Raw genomic sequence first — 20,939 nt, forward strand, 5'->3', positions numbered from 1 at the left:
AACAGAATCTGTAGGACTTTCCCACTGGTAACAGAGGAATGAGAGCACAAGAATCAAAGGTGATACCAAGACCTCGAGCCAGAGGATGAGGAGAAAAGAAGTGCTCTCAACAGAACTAAGAAAGTGAGAAGGAACTGGTCTCCGAAAATTGGTTCAGTTGAAGAAATGTTTAGTTTGGGGAGCTGGTAGGACACCTAACTAGGACTGTGGAACGAACAAATAAAAATGTGGACCTGGATCATAACAAAGAAGGCAGGGCAACAGACACAAGTGTGAGTAGAGATGATGAATGATAGATGATGCCCCAAAAAGAGAGGGAAAAAATTGAGAGAAAAGAGACAGAGACTGAATATTTAGAAAAACCAATATTTGGGGAGGTGAAAGAACAGTCTTTTGAAAGAAGCAGTGAGGAGAAGAAGGTCAGAGGTGCAACTTAGAAGAGAAAGGAGAGAATTTCAAGGAAGAGAAGATAATAATTGGTTGGAGCTATTGGAGATGTCAGGGATTTTATGGTGGCCATGAGAGTATGGCCATCCATGAACTCCAGGCTTGGCAGAGAGGCAAATAAAGGTAGTGCAGGTGTGATGGAGGGAAGAACTTGGAGTTGCAGGAAAGTTAAAACTTACCACAAGCACTTTTACTTAGCATCTGAAGATCTATGAAGGAATCTCCTTCAGATTATTAGACTAGCTACCTAAAACATCATTTATAAACAACGTCAACATCAAATATTAGGCCTAAATTTCTTATTCATTCATTCATCAATTAATGCACTTATACATCTACCTTCTCAAACGAGCACAAAGACAGGTAAGGGGAATACAAAACAAAAGTGATTTGTGGTCTCTATCTTCAAGAAGCATTCAGCCTGTCAGTCTGAGTCAGAAATACAAATAAAGAGCCCCAAAGTATGCAGTTGCTATAGCACAATCACAGGGGACAAAGGAAGTTCAAAGGATGCACTGGAATTCCCTCCAGCTCCAGGCTTAGGGCTTCTTATCAGAGCCAACAAACACTGCAGAGTGTTGACTCCCCCACAGTACAGTGAAAATCAGAGTAGGTGCTACTGAGAAAAGGTTATTAGTCCCACTGTTCATATGCCAAATAGCAACTGACAAACTCAGACAAATAGAAGATAAAGAACCTGAATAAAAGACGCTGGAAGAACTGAGCAACCAAACAAGTTTTGTCTTTTCATCAAAAACCTTCCCCTTAGGACTTCCCTGGTCATCCAGCAGTTAAGACTCCGAGCTACCAAGGCAGGGGGCCCAGGTTTGATCCCCGGTCAGGGAACGAGTTCTCTCATGCCGCAGTTAAGACCCGGCACAGCCAAATCAAAAAATGAATAAATATTTAAGAAAAACCTTCTCCTTGCTTTAATTGCAATAGGCGACTACACAGAAAATGTAAAGGTTTTTTGTTACTGTAGGTAAGACTCACACGATCTTTCTCCACAGAGGCCTTACGAAGAAGGTGTTGTCAAATATGTGGCCATAGCACCAGCTAAGGGTAGTTGCTGTGACTACTCTTTCTGCAAAGCAGAAACAAAGCAAGCTTACTAATGTCATTCTGGTTCACCAAGTGCAGCCGAGACTGCTTCAGCAAAATTGCTGAACTGTGTGGTGGAGGCTGGATGATTTCTGCACAAAAGGACTCTTCATCACACACAGATCTGAAGCAGAAGAAGAAATCTGTGAGGCTACAGCAGATGTGCCATGTGGAAGCATGCCCTGCACGTGGGCAGCTGCCAGAGGGACGAGCGAAGGCACAGGTCAGCCCAGCCTGGGCCACTTGTAGTGAAGGAAACTGGCAAAACAACTTACAGGCCTTGACTCAAACCTGCCAGACCTGGTGTTCACAAGGCTGTGAAACAGAGAGGAGCAATATTCAATCATGCATCATCATGTAGAACTCACACCTCTCCTGGCCCTCCTCAGGCTGCAAGTCATCCGCAATTATCACCATCGTGGCCAATTAGCATTGACAAAAAGCCAGGCGTTCCAGTACCGCACTGCCCAGCAGAACTTACAGGCACCTACCTCCTGCCACGCAGTAACTTCTGTTGTTTAGAGATGATGAGGGTGTCCAGGTACCTTCTCTTCCTGGGGTGAAGGGTGGCTCTGGAAGAAGGAAGATAAAACCAGACATGAGTTACACCAAGGAGGATCTTCCTCCTTAAGTGAGGGTCTGGCTTCCCACACCATCTGCTGAAGAGGGTAACTAGCCAGGAAAATGTCCCCATGTCCCCGTGCCCATCAAACACAAGTATGGGTGAGTACACACACATAGCTGAGCTTCACTGTCTGGAGCTTCAGGGAAAGAACTCTAAGTGAATGTCTATGTCCAACAGCCACTATGCCTTGGAATCCACAATTTTTATGGCTAAAAGGGCTTTTTAGGGTGCATCTGCTTGAAGTCCTTCATTACAGGGGTGAAGGATCTGAGATTCAGAGACACGACATATTTAACATGACACAGAAATAAAATATCCAAAAGATGATGTTTATCTTGTTTTGTTTATTCTGAAAAACAAAACCTTGACACTGATATTATCAAACTAATGAAGCCAAGTGGAGGACGTATGGGAAATGACTGGCCCCATACTCTTCTTTTATCAATGTTTTTTTTTTTATTGTGGTGAAAGTCACATACTATAAAACATACTATTTGAACCACATTTAGCTGTACTGTTCAGGGGCACTAGGAACATTCACAGTGCTGTACAACTCACACCATCATCCACCTCCCAAATTTTTCACCTTCCTAAACTGAAACTCTGTCTCCATTAAACACTAACTCCCCATTCCCCCTGCCCACCCCACCCCAACTCCCTGGCCCCTGGCATCTACCAAATTCTGACTCTATGAATTTGACTATTCTAGGTACCTCATATAAGAGGAATCAAACAGTATTAGTTTGTACCTAATGTATATTGGAATGCATTTTTAAGGTTAGCTTAATATATGTCCTGCAAACAGATTGTACCTTCTTTGCTATAAAATTCCTAACCAAATTTAATACAGCATAAGAGCAGTGAGTTCTAAGGCAGTCTCCAGTGCCTTCTGTCCAGGAGGAGGTGATGCCTGGGGCCTGAACTGTGATGTCCATTACTTGCTGTAGTGTCTTCAGTACAGACTTCAGGTGATGAGTCACCTCTGTATTTTAGCCTTCAGAAGGGCACTGATGAGCAAGTGGTTATGAAATGAGCTCATTGTGTCTGTTCTTGTATCCAGGGAATAGTATATATGCTCTACTTTGCACTAAACTTTTGATTAAATAAGTCAAATAGGTCAGGATATCATGATACCTGTCACCTGCCACAGGACACATTCAGGTCAAAAACTGCTTTCAAAGAAGAATGCTCAGTTTCTAGCCAGTCCTTTTATTTTACAGAATACTCTATCTTTTATACCATATAAGAAATCAGTAAGAAATGTGTATTCTCAAAAATCTTACCTAAATTTGCATTTACTAACTGGTTTATACGAGAACACACTTCAGGCATTCCACCAACTTGAACACCAAATAATAGGCTATCAAGTTTAGTTCGTGTATTTGAAGGATTGTTATTGGAGAAAATTCATTTAGTTGCATTTTTCACAACAGAAACAAAGGGAATTAATCACAACATTCAACTTCTATGTAAAAATTCAAACTATTCCAAACCAGCTTTGCTTTGTTCATTATAAGCCAACATCTTTGACTTGTTATTGCTTTTTCATTTCATTCTAATAGTTTCAAAAATGCATAAAATCATATTTTATATCTTAACATGTGAAAAGTATATATCTTAAGAATACCAAAGAAATTTGGAGGGAAATGTGTGAATACTAATCTATTGCTCTGTGCAGTATATGGACACATCTATATATCTATGTATCTATTTATATATCTATATGATACATCCACTTATGCAAACTAAATATATATAGCTATTGCTTTAAATCACACACAGGAAAATGTTTACATGCTTAGAATAGTTTTTCCAGAACAGTTAAAATATAACAGATTAATCATATCACAAAGATTCATCACTGGAGATACTGCAGGGTTTTTTTTTCTCCTTTCCTTTTTTTGGATCTAAAGTATCTATTTCTAAATTTCATTGGTTCTGCCCCCCATTTTTGGGTCACAGTTCTCTTGTGAATTCAGAACTTCTTGGCTTCTGCCTAAACATCTGAAAAAGGGTACTAAGAACTAGGTATGACCCCAGAGTGACTGCAGAAAGATGAAGTTGGTCTCAGTAGTGGTACAGATACTGGATCAGAAAGTCGGGCATCTCCATCAGCGGTACATGCCCTGGCTTAGATGTGGTTATCCTCCAATTAATAAAATCTTGGTCATTTTCTGGTTTTTTTCTCTCTCTCTTTCTCTCTCTCTCACTCCTTCTCTCTCTCCCTTTATCTCTCTCCTTCTCGCTCTCTTCTTCTTTGACTGTATCAAATCAGATAAGAAAATAAGAAACTTCCAATTCAATCAAGAATACTTGAAAGGAAACATTTTCAGGCTATATATGACAGATCTTAACAGCCCCATTGCTCAGTGATCAGCCACTCTGATGTTAGCAAAGAAAAAGCGGGAAAAGAGAAAAGAATCAACAAATGTGAACTGAAACACGGAAATAAGCCTGAGTTTCCCTTTCACTATTTTCCTTCCCCTTTAATAACTCCATTATTTTTGTGTTAAAATACACATAACATAAAATTTGCCATTTTAACCACTGCTAAGTTCTGAGGCAGTAAGTGCATTCACATTGTTGTGCAATTATCACCACCATCCATCTCCAGAACGTTTTTTATCTTGCAAAACTGAAACTCTGTAGCCGTTAAACAATAACTCCACCTTTTAATTTTAATTTTCTCAGTGGCCAACGTACGTCAGTCAGCCAACCTTTTTAGCATTTGCTATCTACTTATCTGGTAATGAAGGAAGTTGAAGATGATGCTTCTGCCCCCAGGGGGTTGACACTGACGACAGAAGATAGACAAAGATGCTGCTTTCCAAGGTCCTTGAGCACACCTGACAATTAGGCAGGTGTCACAAAGTAGGATAACTGATAGTTTAGTTTCAAAGTTCTCACTGGTAATACATGATACATAACTGTTATCCAGGGAACATGTATGTTTTTTAAATGACAGATTCCTTCAAAGAGAAGAGATGGTCTTGCTATTCTAACGGCACTTCTCAGAATGTTATTTCTGAGGGTCCATCCATCTTTATTTTACAGACCTTCTGGGCTAATTTTAAGCCAACTGAGATAGGCACTGAGAGCCCCAAGCATCCTAACATGTTATGTTCCTTGAACTACATACTGTTGGCTACCGTGAATAGAGACAGGATTGGAACTGAGAATCCTTGTGTCCTTGGGCCTGTGCATGGGCCCCAAGCCCTGATGCTTTCCATATCTGTCATATCAGGATATGACAAATAGCACTTCAAAACTTCCAAGCCCAGCCTAAGAAGAGGTTAAAATACAATTTGCCCTTATTAACAAACATTGCATTGCTCTGAAAATTGTTTGCATCACTCACAAACACACAACCTCTTATTCACCTTTCTGTCTCGGGAGGTCAGCATTGCAAATATACAGTTCAATCTTTCTTTTTTTAAATGGGAACCAGGTGTTGTTGTTGTTCTTTTAATTGTTGTTCTCGTTCTATAGCACCAAAGAGAAAGAGACATGCTGATATATTCCAAATTGACTATTTGCGTTCTCTCTGCTAGTGATCATTAATTTTAGCTGGACAGTTATTCATGTAGCAATTTGCCACCATGATGACTGAGGAAAAATATTGAAGTGCTAGGCTTTTAAAATGGTAATATGTGGAAAGAGATATAATTCTCTTGCAAAACGTATTCCTCAAGTTTTATATTTGGTCTCTGGTGATATGAACCATAAAATCATGCTAGCTAGTCCAAACTGTTTTTATTGAACTCTTGGTTGGGGATAAAAAGGATGGAATCTTTTAAAAGCTAATTTGGAATACAAATATTTGGGCTCTAGCTATAGCACCTCTATAAAGATATCTAGAATTTAGGAAGATAACACCAACGAAAAAGCATATTTCTTCGGTTCAATCCTCTCATGGAAAATGACATACATGCCGCTTTACATAGCTGCTGCTGCTTCATGAAATTCTTCAAGAAATGAGCTCTTTGAAAGGATTTTGTTCAGTGCACTGTTTCTGCTGCTGCTTCGAGACTGTTATTGAATTTATATGGAAATGAAAGATGGAGACAGCAGTGCAAAACCAGTGTTTTACCAGCTTGCCTTTGCTCAGCCTCACAGAAAACCATGCGACTGACTTCATTAAGATAGATCCCTCACTGGCTTCTTTTGGGCCTCCCTCTCCAGCCTAAATAACACTGAAACTATCCAGGTCTGAGTCCCTAGACAGCATTTTAATAGAACCTGTATCACAGAAACAGGAAGACCTGGACCCCACGGCATAAGGCAACGCTGCAGAGGAGTTAAGGTGACCCAAGAGGACCAAGGGGACCCCTCTGAGTAGGATGGGCTTCCTCAGATGTTGCTATCTCTTGGCAACTAGTCTAGTTCTCAGGACTTTTAACTGCACTTAATTCAGGCTTTGAAGTAATCATTTGTCTACACTGGGCAAAATATATTGTAGAGAATCGTAATATCAAGAAATAGCTTGGAGAAAAGATCCAGTCCAGCATCTCTTATTTTATAGGTGAAGAAACTGAGACCTAAAATGTTTGGTTACAGATATGAACCAAAACTCACCCTGGCATGCTGATTCCCCATCTACGGAGTTTTTCCTATAAGTCATTTATAGAATTAGGCCATGTGTTTGGTGCTTCTCCACAGAAAGCAAACTCTTTTAAAGTAAGAGTAGAAAGTAGAAACTTTTTATACATAAAGGTATGAACTACATCCTCAAAGGGTTCTTATTTTCTTTAATCCTTTTAAACCATCTTTTACCATCTGTACATTAGCTTCTCCCCAACAAGCAAATCTATAAAATGAAATTCCTCCATCTCATTCTGTCAAATGGAACCACACATTAATTGAAAGCTTAAAGAATTATTGTAATCACTTACTATTTTTCTTTAATGATTTTCAAATTTTGAGGTGGAGTCAAATACCTTTCTGAGAACAAAAAATAGAGCAGAAGTGATAGATATTTGGCAAGATTTGCAGGTAAAATAGATTTTGCAAATGTACATGTTTGAGGAGGCTCTCTTATAGATATACTTAAAGACATCATGCTTAAAAGAAAGCTCGAAGCAATATCATGTTCATAAAAATTAACTGCTCTCTTAGCTAAGGTACAAGATCTGAATTCATGTTTTAAAATGCTTCTTTCATAGCTGATGCTATCAGAATTGGTTAAAATTTTACAATAAATTTTTGTAATGATACAATCATAAAATGTAAAGGGTCATCAAAAGGTCCAATTTTTATTTCTTTACATAATTTCTCTACTTCAAACGTGGTTCCTCAGTTAAGAGATAGCATTATCTGTAAAAGCAAGCTACTGGCCTGTTATTATCTCTATGCCCCCTGAAAGGACACTATTACAAAAATTTTTTTCTGGGATTTATTATAGCATTTGATATTCCCAGCAATAGCCTAAATGTGTAAGACTTTTTCCTCTGTCCCATGAATAATCACATTGTGTTACCAAGAAGCCAATTCTGTGTCTCACCCATCAACCTGTATAATGATAGTTATGCTATTTTAGTGTCTGTTATGTTCCGGTCAGTGCACTAAGCTGGTCGTGCTCCAGCTCTAACCCTAGTCAACCTTCTCAGGAATAAGTCATGATTCACTGCCATTTTACAGTTAGGGAAACTGAGGCATGTGGGGCTTAGCTGACTTGTCCAAGGTCTCCCTGCTACCCATGGGGAGAATTATCCAAACCTTACATTCTTTACTCTACCCTTCTCCCCAGCCTCCCTAAGAAGATACACAGCCCAGAGGAAATAAGAAATAATACATGGTGATGAGAAGAATGATGTTACGACCAAGGGAGCCTGTAGAGATGGAGTGTGTGGCCTCAGGAAAGCTTGATGATTTCTGACACATTCTGCCTATAGCAGTCCTTGGCCAGTGCCTGATTATTTTGGAGGACTTCTGTTTTCTGTAACATCTAAATCTATTGATCAAGAAGCATGTATCAAAAGCACACTATGTAAAAGGCCCTGTAGGAAGAGTTTCCGGATAAAATACAGTGTAAGTATGTTCACATCAAATTATTTCGATGAGACATACTAAAAAATTCTTCATTGTTCATTTGAAATTCAAATTTAGCTGGGAATCATGTTTTTTGTTTCGTTTTGTTTTTGTTAAATCTGGAAGCCCTACCAGTAGGAGATATATACAGTTGCTTTGGTTCATTTTGCTTTTAATTGTCCCTCTCCCTCTTGGTGAGACGACCCATACACAAATGAAAAGGAAGCCAATAATTCAATGAGATATTTGATAAATGTCACATGACTAGTGCACATATTCGGTTTATCTTGAAAAGGTTCAAAACTCCTCTCAGAAATGACTTTGAGAACATACAGCCCTCTCTGCGCAGATGTCTTTCTAAGCTAGATTAGTTACTGTAGTCGCTGTCCTTTATCACACTGATTCATACTTTTATTTAGTCTGTTTAGAGTTGGGGACCCAAGGAGGAAGGGGATGACATACTCAGAAGGGGAAATGAAGGACAGTGTAATAAGGGCGCAGCTAAGAGAAACTAGCAAGGAATGGTGAAGTCCATGAAGGCTAGCAACCTTGCGAAACCCTCCAGGGCAAGAGGTGGAGCCAGTACTAGATTCAATGAGCGCTTAGCTGTAGGAAAGAACTAAGTTTTCCAAAAGCTGGTGAGACATGCAGCCAAAAGCAAACTGTGGCCCAACAGAGCAGGAACCAGGGGAATAAATACCTCTGTCACTCTGCACTCTGCTGGTGCCTCCAACTGACCAAACCCAAGAGAAAGCCAGGGTGCAAGAGAAGGCTGCAGTGATTCCATGGAAGTCAGCTTCAGCTTCCAAGTGCACAGAGTACAGGGAGAAGGATGAAGATCTGAAGGGCACAAAGAGAAAATACTCAGCATGTTCTGTGAAATCATTCATTTTTTGCACTTTGTAAACATTTTATACATCTGCATAACATCTGTGGCACCTTGTAATATTTTGTTATTATTCATCATTTTTTTCCTCTCAGTGGTCCATGAGCATCTCTCTTTGAAACTGATGAAAAAGCTACATATGATTTTGACCATTTCAAGCCTGTCATTGCCACTGAGGCAAAGGTGGCGGAACACAGCCTGCCACATCCTGGCTGCCGGTGTCAAGGGAGAAACACAGAGAAAAAGATGGAACTGCTTTTCTTTGGGATGAGGGGATGGTTTGCTTGGTGGGAACCCCACTGAAAGGACAGTAAGATAAGAGGGAACAAGGCAGGTTCTCCTCCTTACAGCAGAGCCTACAGAAATCCCGTCCACCTCTCGCTCACTTCCCTGGGAGGCAGCAACTCATTTGAAAGGGTTTGTGGGGTCACAACTACGATACCACAAATCCCTTCTCTGATTTTTGTCAGCTTATGACTACGTCCAACACAGACTGATCACTCTGCATTTCACAAACTTATTCACAAACCGTATTCCACGACACTTTTTTTTCCCCACGGAGCCTCTCATAGTACCCCACAGAGCAGGAGAGACACCTAGGAAATAAATATGAGTGCTGTCCTGAAAATGTGAAACTATCCTAAAATCACTTGAGCTTTCTTTACTGCTACATATATGCAAAGATCTGTTACATGTTGGAGAAATTACAGATGTGCCTCTCAATGTCCCCTTGAAAAAGCATCATCTCCCTCGTACAGTAGGGCTCCGGGGACACAGGGATGCCATACTTGTTAATTAACATTTGTCCAAGTTCTCTGAACTAAATTGTATCAGATGGGCTTCTCATCACGGAAGCGGACCAAAGCTACTACCAGAACATAATCCGACTGCTGAATAGTAAGCTGAAATTTTCTAAAGGAATTACATTTAATTTTGACAAACGTGCTATTTCTGTCACAATATATGTACTGATAACTGAATAATTAAAAGCAGGCATTAGGATACATGCTTAACCTCATAAAAGTCTTTAAAGGAGCCTGTTAATAGTATTTTTTGTATTTCTCTAGCAAGTATGTTATCGAGTTTCCTAGCATACAACGTACTTATGGTAACAGTAAAATGTAGTTGCCAAGAGCTGAGACACTGGAGTCAGATACACCTAATGTGTGACTTAGCCACAAGTTACTTCCCTCTTCATGCTTCACTTTTCTCCTTGCAGGGGGAGCCTCTGAGATGGTCCCCGATGATTCCTGCCCCATTGATATTCATGCCCTGGCAGAATCCCCATCCTCTTGAGTGTGGGCTGGAGTGAGTTACTCACTTTTACTGAATAGAATACATGAGAAGCAATGAGACGTCACCCGAGATTAGGCTACAATCTCCATCTTGTAGGTTCCTCATCGCATCCTTTCTCCATCAAGTCTTTCATTATGGGGGAAGCAAGCAACCTCATGGAGAAGTCAGTGTAGCAAGGACGTGAGGCCTGTTAACAACCAAGTGGGTGAACTTGGAAGTGGATCTTCTGCGTCCTATCAACAGCTATGTGAATGGGCTTGAAAGTGGCATTTCCCCAACTGAGCCTCAGGATGACTGCATCCTGGCTAACACCTTGATCGCAGCCTTGTAGAGATCCTGAGACAGAATCACCCAGCTACCGCACTCCTGGACTCCTGATAATCTGGACATTCCTTTGGTTTTTTTTTAATAAATATTGTATCAAATGCATTAGTACTGTTTCAACTCTGATTTTTAAGTTTATTTAGATCAGCACTGACTCCTTTTTATTTATTTACTTATTTATTTATTTTTTATTTTTAGCTGTGCTGGGTCTTCATTGCTGTGCACGGGCTTTCTCTAGTTGCGGCGAGCAGGGGCTACTCTCCGTTGTGGTGCACAGGCTTCTCACTGCAGTGGCTTCTCTTGTTGCGGAGCACAGGCTCTAGGCACGCAGGCTTCAGTAGTTCTGGCTCGCGGGCTGTAGGGTGCAGGCTCATTAGTTGTGGCGCATGGGCTTAGTCGCTCTGAGGCATGCGGGATCTTCCCAGACCAGGGCTTGAACATGTGACCCCTGCATTGGTAGGCAGATTCTTAACCGCTGTGCTACCAGGAAAGTCCCAATTTGGACATTCTTAAAAGTCCCAAACACATGGGCCAAAGTTTTCCCACAGGCTTGGCCATTCATTAAGAAAAGAAAGGCAATACCATAAATATGATATTCTGCTATAACCCAGTATGTTGTAATAAAGAGCTTAAATCCTGGAGTTCAACAGATCTGATGTGAATCCCACCTCTGCCACTAAGCGACTGTGCATCCCTGCGCAAGTGTCTTCACCTCGTCAAGTCTCATCAGTAAAACGGAGATAATAATAGTGCTTATTTCATTGAGTTGCTGTGGGGATTAAATGATACGAAGCACATAAAATGCTTCTGCCAAATAGGATGCATCCTCTGAATGTTAGTTTATTGGAAGTTTCATGGGAGAAAATAATAACCAACACATTGCAACTAAGAGTTTTCATTCCAATAAAGAGAGTTAGGCATATAAAAATCGAACTATAAATACAATGAGGTAGCAGTGAAATAATAAAACTATATGCAAAATGCTTTGGAGAATAGAGGAGGGAGTAATAACGTCCGTCATAGGAAAACTTATTTGAGTGACCACATAATTATTTCAATAGTTATATGATTTGAGGAAGACATATTTCACATTGCAGTTGCTTCATTTATAAAATGGGCGGTTTTGGAAAACTTATTTTAGAAGTAGTGCCAGCAGTGGGACTACTTTCATTAAGAAAAAATCCCAGGAAGATCCCTGGTAGAATTTTCAAAATGAATAGTCCAAAACTGTCCCTTCCTTAATTCTCCTTCAGTGCTTGCCCACCCCTAACAAACAAACAAACAAACGAAAAAGGTGGAAATTACCTTCCAGCTCCTCAAGCAAATGAACTGACAGCTCTCTGGAAGAAGGCACCATGTGCAGGAGTGAAATGAGACTCTGGTGCCCACATGGAATTTCAGTCTTGCCTGCCTTTGCTTCAGAGGGGGCTGGTCTGAGTACATGTTCTTATTTGGTCCTGGAAATGTGAATATGCATGAGGGAGGATGAGATTCTGTTATATAACCTGTACGAGGTTTTCTGATTTCTGCTATTGCTTTCCTGGGGTAAAAAGATGTTAAATAAATGATGCTAAATAATGTTATCTACAGTGTGCATGGGTTCTACCTGCTAGTGTAAAATGTGGCTGCAGTTTTATCTTGGTGTTATGGAACTAAAAAAGAACAGCTGTTTGATATTCAAGGGAAGGAACACTCTTTTAAAAACACAAAGCATCGGGGCTTCCCTGGTGGCACAGTGGTTGAGAGTCCACCTGCCGATGCAGGGGACATGGGTTCATTCCCTGGTCCGGGAGGATCCCACATGCTGCGGAGCGGCTGGGCCCGTGAGCCATGGCTGGTGAGCCTGCGCATCCGGAGCCTGTGCTCCGCAACAGGAGAGGCCACAACAGTGATAGGTCCACGTACCACACACACAAAAAACAAAAAAAAACAAAAAAAAACCACAAAGCGAGTATTCCTATAATGAAAATATATATATTTATTCCTGCTTGGATAACAATATTCAAATCAACTGTAAATGCTTTTATCTTAATTAAATGTAATTTTTTCTTTTTACTCTGGACTATATATCAATTGGAAAGTTTATCTTTGTTAATAATTAAATAAGTACAAATTAAAGAAGGTGTACAGCAATTTTTTTTTAACTTAACAGAGGAGAAAAACATTATGTAATACCCAAGGTTCAAGTGCTGATGGATGAAGCTGAATTTGGAATTCTCATTTTATGTGGGTGCTACCTTTTTGGAAAAGCAAAATAGCCAAGTATAGCAAGGGACATGAAGATTATCATTTCCTTTGGCCCTGTAAACGTTAGCTTCGGAATTTATGCTCAGAAAATATTTTAACATAGCCAAAATGTTTTAAGAAAGATCATAGTAGAATATTTATAATAGGGGAAAAAAGGGTGGAAACAATGTAAAAGTTCACCATAGGAGAATAATATAACAAATTTGAAATTTGGAACTACTGTGTTATCACACAGTCATTAAACATATATTAAAACTATGTAGTGGGAGGGAGGGAGACGTAGGAGGGAAGAGATATGGGAAGAGATATGTATATGTATAACTGATTCACTTTGTTATAAAGCAGAAACTAACACACCATTGTAAAGCAATTATACCCCAATAAAGATGTTACAAAAAAAAACTATGTAGACACAGGGGAAATGTTTATTACATAAAAGAGCAGGCAACAAAATGGTATGCATATTTTAGCCAATTACATAAAAAACACATACATGGAGTCAAGGGCTAATAAGTTATATGCAAAAATGAGAATAAATTTTATGGTTATGAGATCATAGACATTTTCTTTTCAAAATATTTTTACAGTTGTACATCAATTTTTTTCAAAAATAAGAGTCATGTGAAAACCAAGAAAAAAAATCTAAAATCACTCTTAAAATATTCTTGTGTGAACTTCATTCTAATCCATTTATCAATGTCTTATATAGCTCTTACATTTATTTTATGTTACTTCCCACATTTTAGATGTTTGAGAAAATGAACGGTTGTATTAACATCTCTGTTAGTCTGGGCTTTTTAAGAAGCAGACTTCAGAATGAGATTAAATGTGTAAGAATTTTATTACGGGAAGTGCTTGTGTGAAAGGAAATAGGGAGAGCGTCTGAAAAGGTCAGGAGAGCCACCAGACGGTGAGGGAAGGAGAGTGAGAGACCCTTGAGTGGAAGTGACCTGGGTGGCCCTGCAGTTTCAGAAAGGTGGGGCAAAAGCCTGGGCACGTACTTCAGGCAAAGTCAGCTGTCAAAGACGTCCAGTGTCCTCCAGGCACCCTTGTATCCTGATTTTGCAGGAGCAGCCCACTGGGCAGTGTGGCCTCAGGGCAAACATAGCTCTGGATTTCAAAACTCAGCATCTGGGGCCCTTGGTCAATTACCTCACTCTTAACAAGAGGTCTACCAGGCACATTCTCCAGGCTGCCATGGTGCCCAATAATGATTTAAAGAAAGTTATCTGTGCAACAATATTTTAGCATCAGTCTGTCCTGAATGTATCATAATTACTAGAAACTCATAATGAAGCGTTGAAAAGTTTCAAAAGTGTTTGAGGTCAAGAGATGAGAGAGTCTAAATGAAACACTATTTGGGACTGAAGAACTGTGCTCCTTTTCTTGGTCTAGCACTTTGACCAGCTCCAGTAACATTATAATTGGCAAGCAGTTGCTAAGCGGCACTTCTAGGCCATGTGTTAAATCAAATGTCTGCCCAGTATGTTCTACCTGGCGTGTTCTACAAACTAGTGAGCCATAATATTTAAATGATGAGTCAAAGGATGGTCCCAGAGACCCTAGAGACTGTAGTATAGGTGCCAAGTAGTTTAAGATCCAGCTTCTGTTTCTATGACTTGCTGAACAGCCTTAGGGCAGGAATATGTTTTCTCTCAGTCTTAGCGTTCATAGGAAAACTGGAATAACTATAGCCATTTCATCCTCATCGTTATGAGGTTTAATGACAAACTATACTTAGAACACTTAGAACTATACTTAGCACATGTTAGCACTCAGCAAGTATTAACCTCCCCCCACTACACACAGACACACACAGACACACAGACACACACACACACTTTCATCAGGGCAAGTGAATCTTTGGTTCACTGTGGTTTTCAGGATAAATACAACCTCCTCAGCATCTCCTCTACAGTCATATTTCTTCTAAACCCATTTGAACAACTCTATCTCCCATTTGTCCCAGCCCAAGGTTCTTACTCCGATCAATCTGATCTCCTTGGGGTCTTCCAAACATACTGTATTCAGTTTCAACAGCAAACACTGTAACTGCCGCACCCCCTTCTCCCTTCCACTCTGCTTTTCCAAATTGTACTCACATTTTACCTTTATATGGAGCCATTAATCTCTCACTTCTCTGAGCTTCTACAGTACTTATTAACATACTGTTCAATTTGGCAGTAAATAATATATGCTTATCTTACCACCATCTACCATCTTTTATCCTCCTTGGCACCTAGTAAGAGTTATTAAAACCCAGAGTGGATTCTGAATTAATTCTTATTTAATGAATAGGTACTCCCTCCCTACATTCCAGCTGACCCTATTTGCATTCCATAGAGCTATATGCTCTGATATATCTCTACATGTGACAATGATTTAAATGTATGGAAAGAATTTAATTTCTACTTGGAATAATCAGCTTACCTGGTGCAGAGGCATGTTTATGAACAGGGGTAATCAGAAGTGATCTGTGAAACAATGCTCTACAACATTACTGCAATGCTACTATAAATTTAGAAGAAGTTAATAGAACACTTATAAAGGTACAAATGAATAAATGTGATTTCAGTGGCATCAGTGGGACAAAAGAAATGCAGATCTGACAACTGATCTAATACAACTACCTCATACTAAAGTTTTATTCCAGAACCCAGTAAGAATCCATTCAATCTTTAGATAGTTTAAAAATAAATTAGTATCTGAAAACAAGCAAACATTATTTAGCAGACATTCATATCCAATTAGGACTCATTCAAGACCTCACAGAAAACAAATTACCTAGACCCAACAACAGCTCATATGCTTCTAAGTTCAAATGGGCACTCTCCAAAGGTCTTATACATTTAAAAGAACATACTGTCCAAGTGAAACTATATTTATGTGCAGAAAAGAGATAACTGTAGCAGGAGAAAGAGTCCACTGGCAACATTCATATCAATCAACAAATGTTGAAATGGGGGTATGACATGATGTTTTATTACAGGTGTCCATTGCAGGCGTCTTACGGCTGAGGAAGTATATGGAACAAGAGGCACACCTGAGAGGAAAGGGGCTCTACCTCTTTAACTGGGGATTTACTCTCTGTGCCTTCAGTACCTCATATGATAAAGAAAAACTTGTTTCCGTCAATCAGAGAAGGCGGCACTGAAGGAGGAGGTGGGTGGCTGGTACACTAGGCGTAATGGCAGCACTGGGAAGCTGGGAAGTCAGGATGGGGTACCTTTGCCTAAGACAAGTCCCTCTGGGGGAGGGGAGGGAGGAGAGTGTGCCTCAGGAAAGAGCTGGACAGGAGAGGTCTGGAGCTGCAGGGTGGAAAACCTTCAAGCTGCTGTTAAAAGGTTACCATGTGCACCGATGGGGCTTTTACAAAGACGAAAAGTAGTGTTTGGTTGGATGCTGCTTCAAGTTCCTCAGCGAAAGGTGCTGTACAGACAAACGGGCAAACGATGAAATCCACACCCAGCATCTCAGGGGGAGCTGTCTAAGCAGCAAGACTTACGCTGCCCTGCCTGTTTTCCTTCAGAATGTTTCACTTGTCCTAAAATTTCAAAAAGAGAACACCTCGTGATACTGAATGCCCCTGCAGGTCGGCTGTCTTTTCTCCAGCCTTCATTATCTGCCAAAGCGAAGGAGAAGTTGCAAACGCAGGAGCTGTTTCCTAAGGATGGGTGCTTAGGTTGGCGCACGGAGGACCAGGCAAGAAAAGTCCTTCCAGTGGCCATTCCGTTTCGCTTTCCACGGTGGGGGAGGGGGGGGTGGATATTTTCTTTATCATTTATCCCGACTGACAAGTACAAGCACTTTGGGCCCTAACTGAATGTGAACATTGTCAAAAGGAATTGGGCTAACGCGAGGCGTCTACAGACCCAGCGCCACCGCGGTCTGGTGGGGGCCTGGCCGACGATGTGGCGGGGAAGCTGGTGGGCAGACGTCCCCGCGGACGCAGCCTCACATACTGCCTGCATCACGACCAACCACGCAAACAGTCACAATGAATCAGCCGTGCCGCGGAGAGGCTCCTTGGAACCTTCACATTTAATTTCCATCTGGCTGACGTCCGCACGTTGTAGTCAGCGGCTCGATTAAGCAGAGATTCGGAACTAACCCAGGAGTCCAAGGCCGCTGGGGCCTCACTCGCTGGGCTGAGCCACTGGTTTGAAACGTGTTTACTGGTTTCAGAGAGCTCATCGTTTGCAGATGAGTCCGGGCTTCGATTTTAAGGAGTGGGTGTGTATCAGTTCATGCCTCCTGACCTCTCCAACAAACTGTTGCTAGGAGTCTGGGAGCTTCCAGAGGAGAAAAATCCATTCAGCCAGGAATTCCAATACAAATACCAATTTAGAGAACGAGCTAATCCGTCTTGACAACATGTTGTCACTGCGGAGTTGCAAAAAGGAATTACACATAAATACGACTTTAAAAATTAGAGGCCCCACAACTTAGCAGCTTAAGTTTGCTTCCAAGGGACGACAGGGGAGCAGCAGTGACTTTCAGGTGACAGCTTGGAATTTGCTGGTTCTCCACGCGGCACAGGTACTGGTCTGACGGTAACACGAGCTCTCCAACTTGTTTCAAACTGAAGTATTATGGAAAGGTAAATTATGTTTTGTATTCATGACTGAAAGCATTTTACTTTAAAGCCAGTGCAGCTGACGCTGTCAAGGTAGAGATTCAAGTTTTATGTACAACGCCTGCGGCCCAGCCGATGTGAGTGAGGCAACATGACAGCTTGTAATAAGTAATTTTTATATAGTTACATTTATCACTCAAGTAGGCTTGGCAATATTAAACACAGACAGACGTTAAAATACTACCTAAGAGGAGGACATGGGGGCTTCCTCCCCTCTTAGAGCAAGTGTGGGTGCAGATTTGGGTTCTTTTAATTTTTTTTCCAGCGTGAATTCCTGTTAATGTGGCACTTTTTAAGATATGCGTCCAAATGCTTTCCTACTGTTAATATATCACTAAGAGGTTAAGAATGAAATAACCCCATTTGGCCCAAAGGATGTTATTTCAGGCTTTAATGAATTAGATATTGCTACCATTTTCAAGTGAAAATCAATTGCCTCAATTAACAAATTTCCACCAACCCAAATATTTACAAAATGGAAGGCCCCGAGTCTGCAATTTCTGCTACATTATTCCTTTGTTTCCCCTAAAGCTGCTCCCTTTGCGTTCTTCATTAGCATTTCATTTTTGCTAAAGCCACGAGGCCAGCTATGTCTCTGCAATGGCGTGAGGCTTTCACGCCTTCAAAGCTGACAACTTGGATCTTCTTTCTCTAGGATTTTCTATAGAGTTTTGCTTTTTATCAATTGTTCACATACTTTTAAAGTTGGAGAAACAGGAATTTATCTAATTCCTCCACCTGGAAAATATATATATTACATTACATATAATATATATAAACATATCAGGATAAGGATATATAACCAAGGTGTGTATGTATGTGTGTGTGTGTGTATATATATATATAATATATAATATATATTAATATATACTAATGTATGCAAATAAAAAGGGTCAGGGTATAGATAGATATGTATTTATATATAGGTGTAAGCGTGCGTGTATGTTAGTACTTTTTGGTATGTTAGTACTTTTCAGATTGAATATGTATGTCAGAAAAAAGTACTGTTTAACACAGTACGCCATTTAGGAGTTTTAAGCACATTTATTCATTTTCACTCATTTAATCCTCCTATTGACTTTATGAGGTGGGTAGTATTTTTAAACTCGGCTATCTATTAGATAAGAAAATTACCTTATCTATTAGATACGAAAATTAACGTAGAGCAAGGTTAAGCAATTTTTGAAAGTTACACATTCACACCAGGTATGAACTCGGGCAGTCAGACTTTAGCATTGGTGCTCTTAATCACTATGCTAAACTGCCTTTAAAAACAAAATGTGGGGGAAAGGAGGCGCTGATAAAGTAACATAAACATGTGTTCATTCCTTTCAGCTGCATCAGATAGAGGCAACTTCATTCATCGGAAGAAACTATGTTTGCACCAATTTGCACTCGTCTATCAGAATATGTTGGTGCTTTCGTAAGCACTGAATTCTCTTTTTGGTTGCCTATGAAGAAAGCACATTTAAAAAGGAGAAAAGTTCTTTTCCCTCAAACCCTAGCTGAAACAGGTTAAAGTGAGTTAGTTTGGATTCGTTTGAACTATGAAGCCAAAATTCTTTGACCCGTGCAGCCAGGATTCAACCGGTCTTCCAGCGTGGCTACCAAGCATGCATTTGTTCCATAAACACGTGTTGAATGCCTGTTACGTGCCAGGCACTGTGTAGGACCCGGAGAAAAACAGCAGCAACACAACTAAACAGAACTCCACTCTCACGGAATTTATAGTCTAGTGTCGTTGGTCCAGTATGTTCCATGACTGTACTAGATAATGAGGACACACAGATAAAACAGGCATGGTTCCCACCATGTGGAAGCTGACATCTACAAGTGGGAGGCAGATATGCAAATAAATAAGCACCTGTAGTGTTAACATTGCTCTGTCAAGTGTATGCATAGTGGACCACATGATTAAAGAAACTTACTATTACTGAGTATTGGGGTCAGGTGTCTCTTATCCTCCAACTACAAACAATCTGCCATCCACAACTGGAAACACATATTTGAAAGATATATTTTTCTTTGAGCTCATTCAAGTATGATGATGGAAGCTAAAGAATATATTCATTTGAATTCTTACTGATCCCAAAGATAAATTTCACTGCCATTCCTAGAAATTACACCTACCGTCTTCAGGCCACCGACTGCACGTACTGGAAAGAAAACAAGATGTGGACTCTGGAAACTTACGAATGAAAGCTAGAACTACCTTTCCTCCACCTGCAGGGAGATTGGATAGAAGATGTCAAGCCCCTGTTCTGATTCCACCTAACCCAGAAGGAACTTTTGGAAGAGCAGCTAATGCCTGAATCAGTTTTTTCCTGACATTTGTGTGGAGACAGGGAAGAAATTCACCCAAATGGTTGTATTTGAACATTGCCTGTGAGCTCAGCCTTGCTTGGATCACTTAATGTGATTCCAATTGCTCTGGAGCGGTGATTTGCAACCAGAGTGATTCTGCCTCCCAGGGACTTTCAGCAACATCTGGAGACATTTGGTTGTCAAACTTGGGGGGTTGCTACTGGCCGTCGGTGGGCAGAGGGCAGGACTACTGTTAACCATCCTAAAATGCCCAGGAAAGCCCCCACAGCAAAGAATTTTCTGGCCTGAATATCAATAGTGTCTAGGTTGAGGAACCCTCCTCTACAGACAGCACAGATCTGGAAATAATTTGGATTCCTACTATCTTCAAACAGGGCATGTAGACAAGTACTGCTGACCACCAAGGGCTTCAGCTCAAGTGCTGTCACGTGGCCTCTCTTGGACCTCCAGGGAGGGCTGCAAGAAAGCGGTCAGAGAGCAGGAAATGGCTTCTAATTAGTAGTGTCCTCACAGGATACAAATGCAAAAGACAATTTCCTGTCCCCTTATTTGATGGGAAGATTAATCGCTTACTGAATTCCAGATGAGGAAGATTTTCAAAAGTTTCAAATAGCAAGAGTGTAGCCGTAGAGAAGGCAATTATGTGCAATTTGTACAGTGTTCGACAATCAAAATGTAAATCTGATGACTTTACTGCAGTAAGTGCATACGGCATGTTTACCTTAAAGAGCATCAGGCTGTAGAAATTCTAATGGTTTCTGACAGTTGGGAAGAATTATCTTTTCATATTACAATTTTTATCTGAGATGAAAAGAGAAAATAAGACAAGAAATTTACTCCTAGGGAACTATTATCTGTGAGGTGTTTTTTTTTTCCTGATAAGGAGCCATATAGGTATGGGGCTTTGAAGAGATGGAGATTTGATAGCTTCAGTGTTCTAGGCAGATTTATCTGCACAGATACAATTAATTTTCTTGCAACCACAGTGTTCTGTACAACATCTAAAATGCGATCAGCTCCTCAAT

General features: G+C 40.5%; 1 long non-coding RNA gene across 1 annotated transcript in view; it reads right to left on the bottom strand.

Moving 5' to 3' along the window:
* The window catches only part of LOC132431494 (uncharacterized), a 287,412-nt gene that overhangs the window by 108,391 nt on the left and 158,082 nt on the right, over window positions 1–20,939 (bottom strand). The window contains exons 3-4 of the long non-coding RNA XR_009520764.1: window positions 8,901–9,040; window positions 2,040–2,120 (exon numbers count right to left, since the gene is read on the bottom strand). This is a non-coding gene — a long non-coding RNA (uncharacterized lncRNA). The remainder of the gene's footprint in view (window positions 1–2,039; window positions 2,121–8,900; window positions 9,041–20,939) is intronic.

This window comes from Delphinus delphis, chromosome 10 (genome assembly GCF_949987515.2).
Source record: "Delphinus delphis chromosome 10, mDelDel1.2, whole genome shotgun sequence".
In the NCBI taxonomy this organism is placed as follows: domain Eukaryota; kingdom Metazoa; phylum Chordata; class Mammalia; order Artiodactyla; family Delphinidae; genus Delphinus; species Delphinus delphis.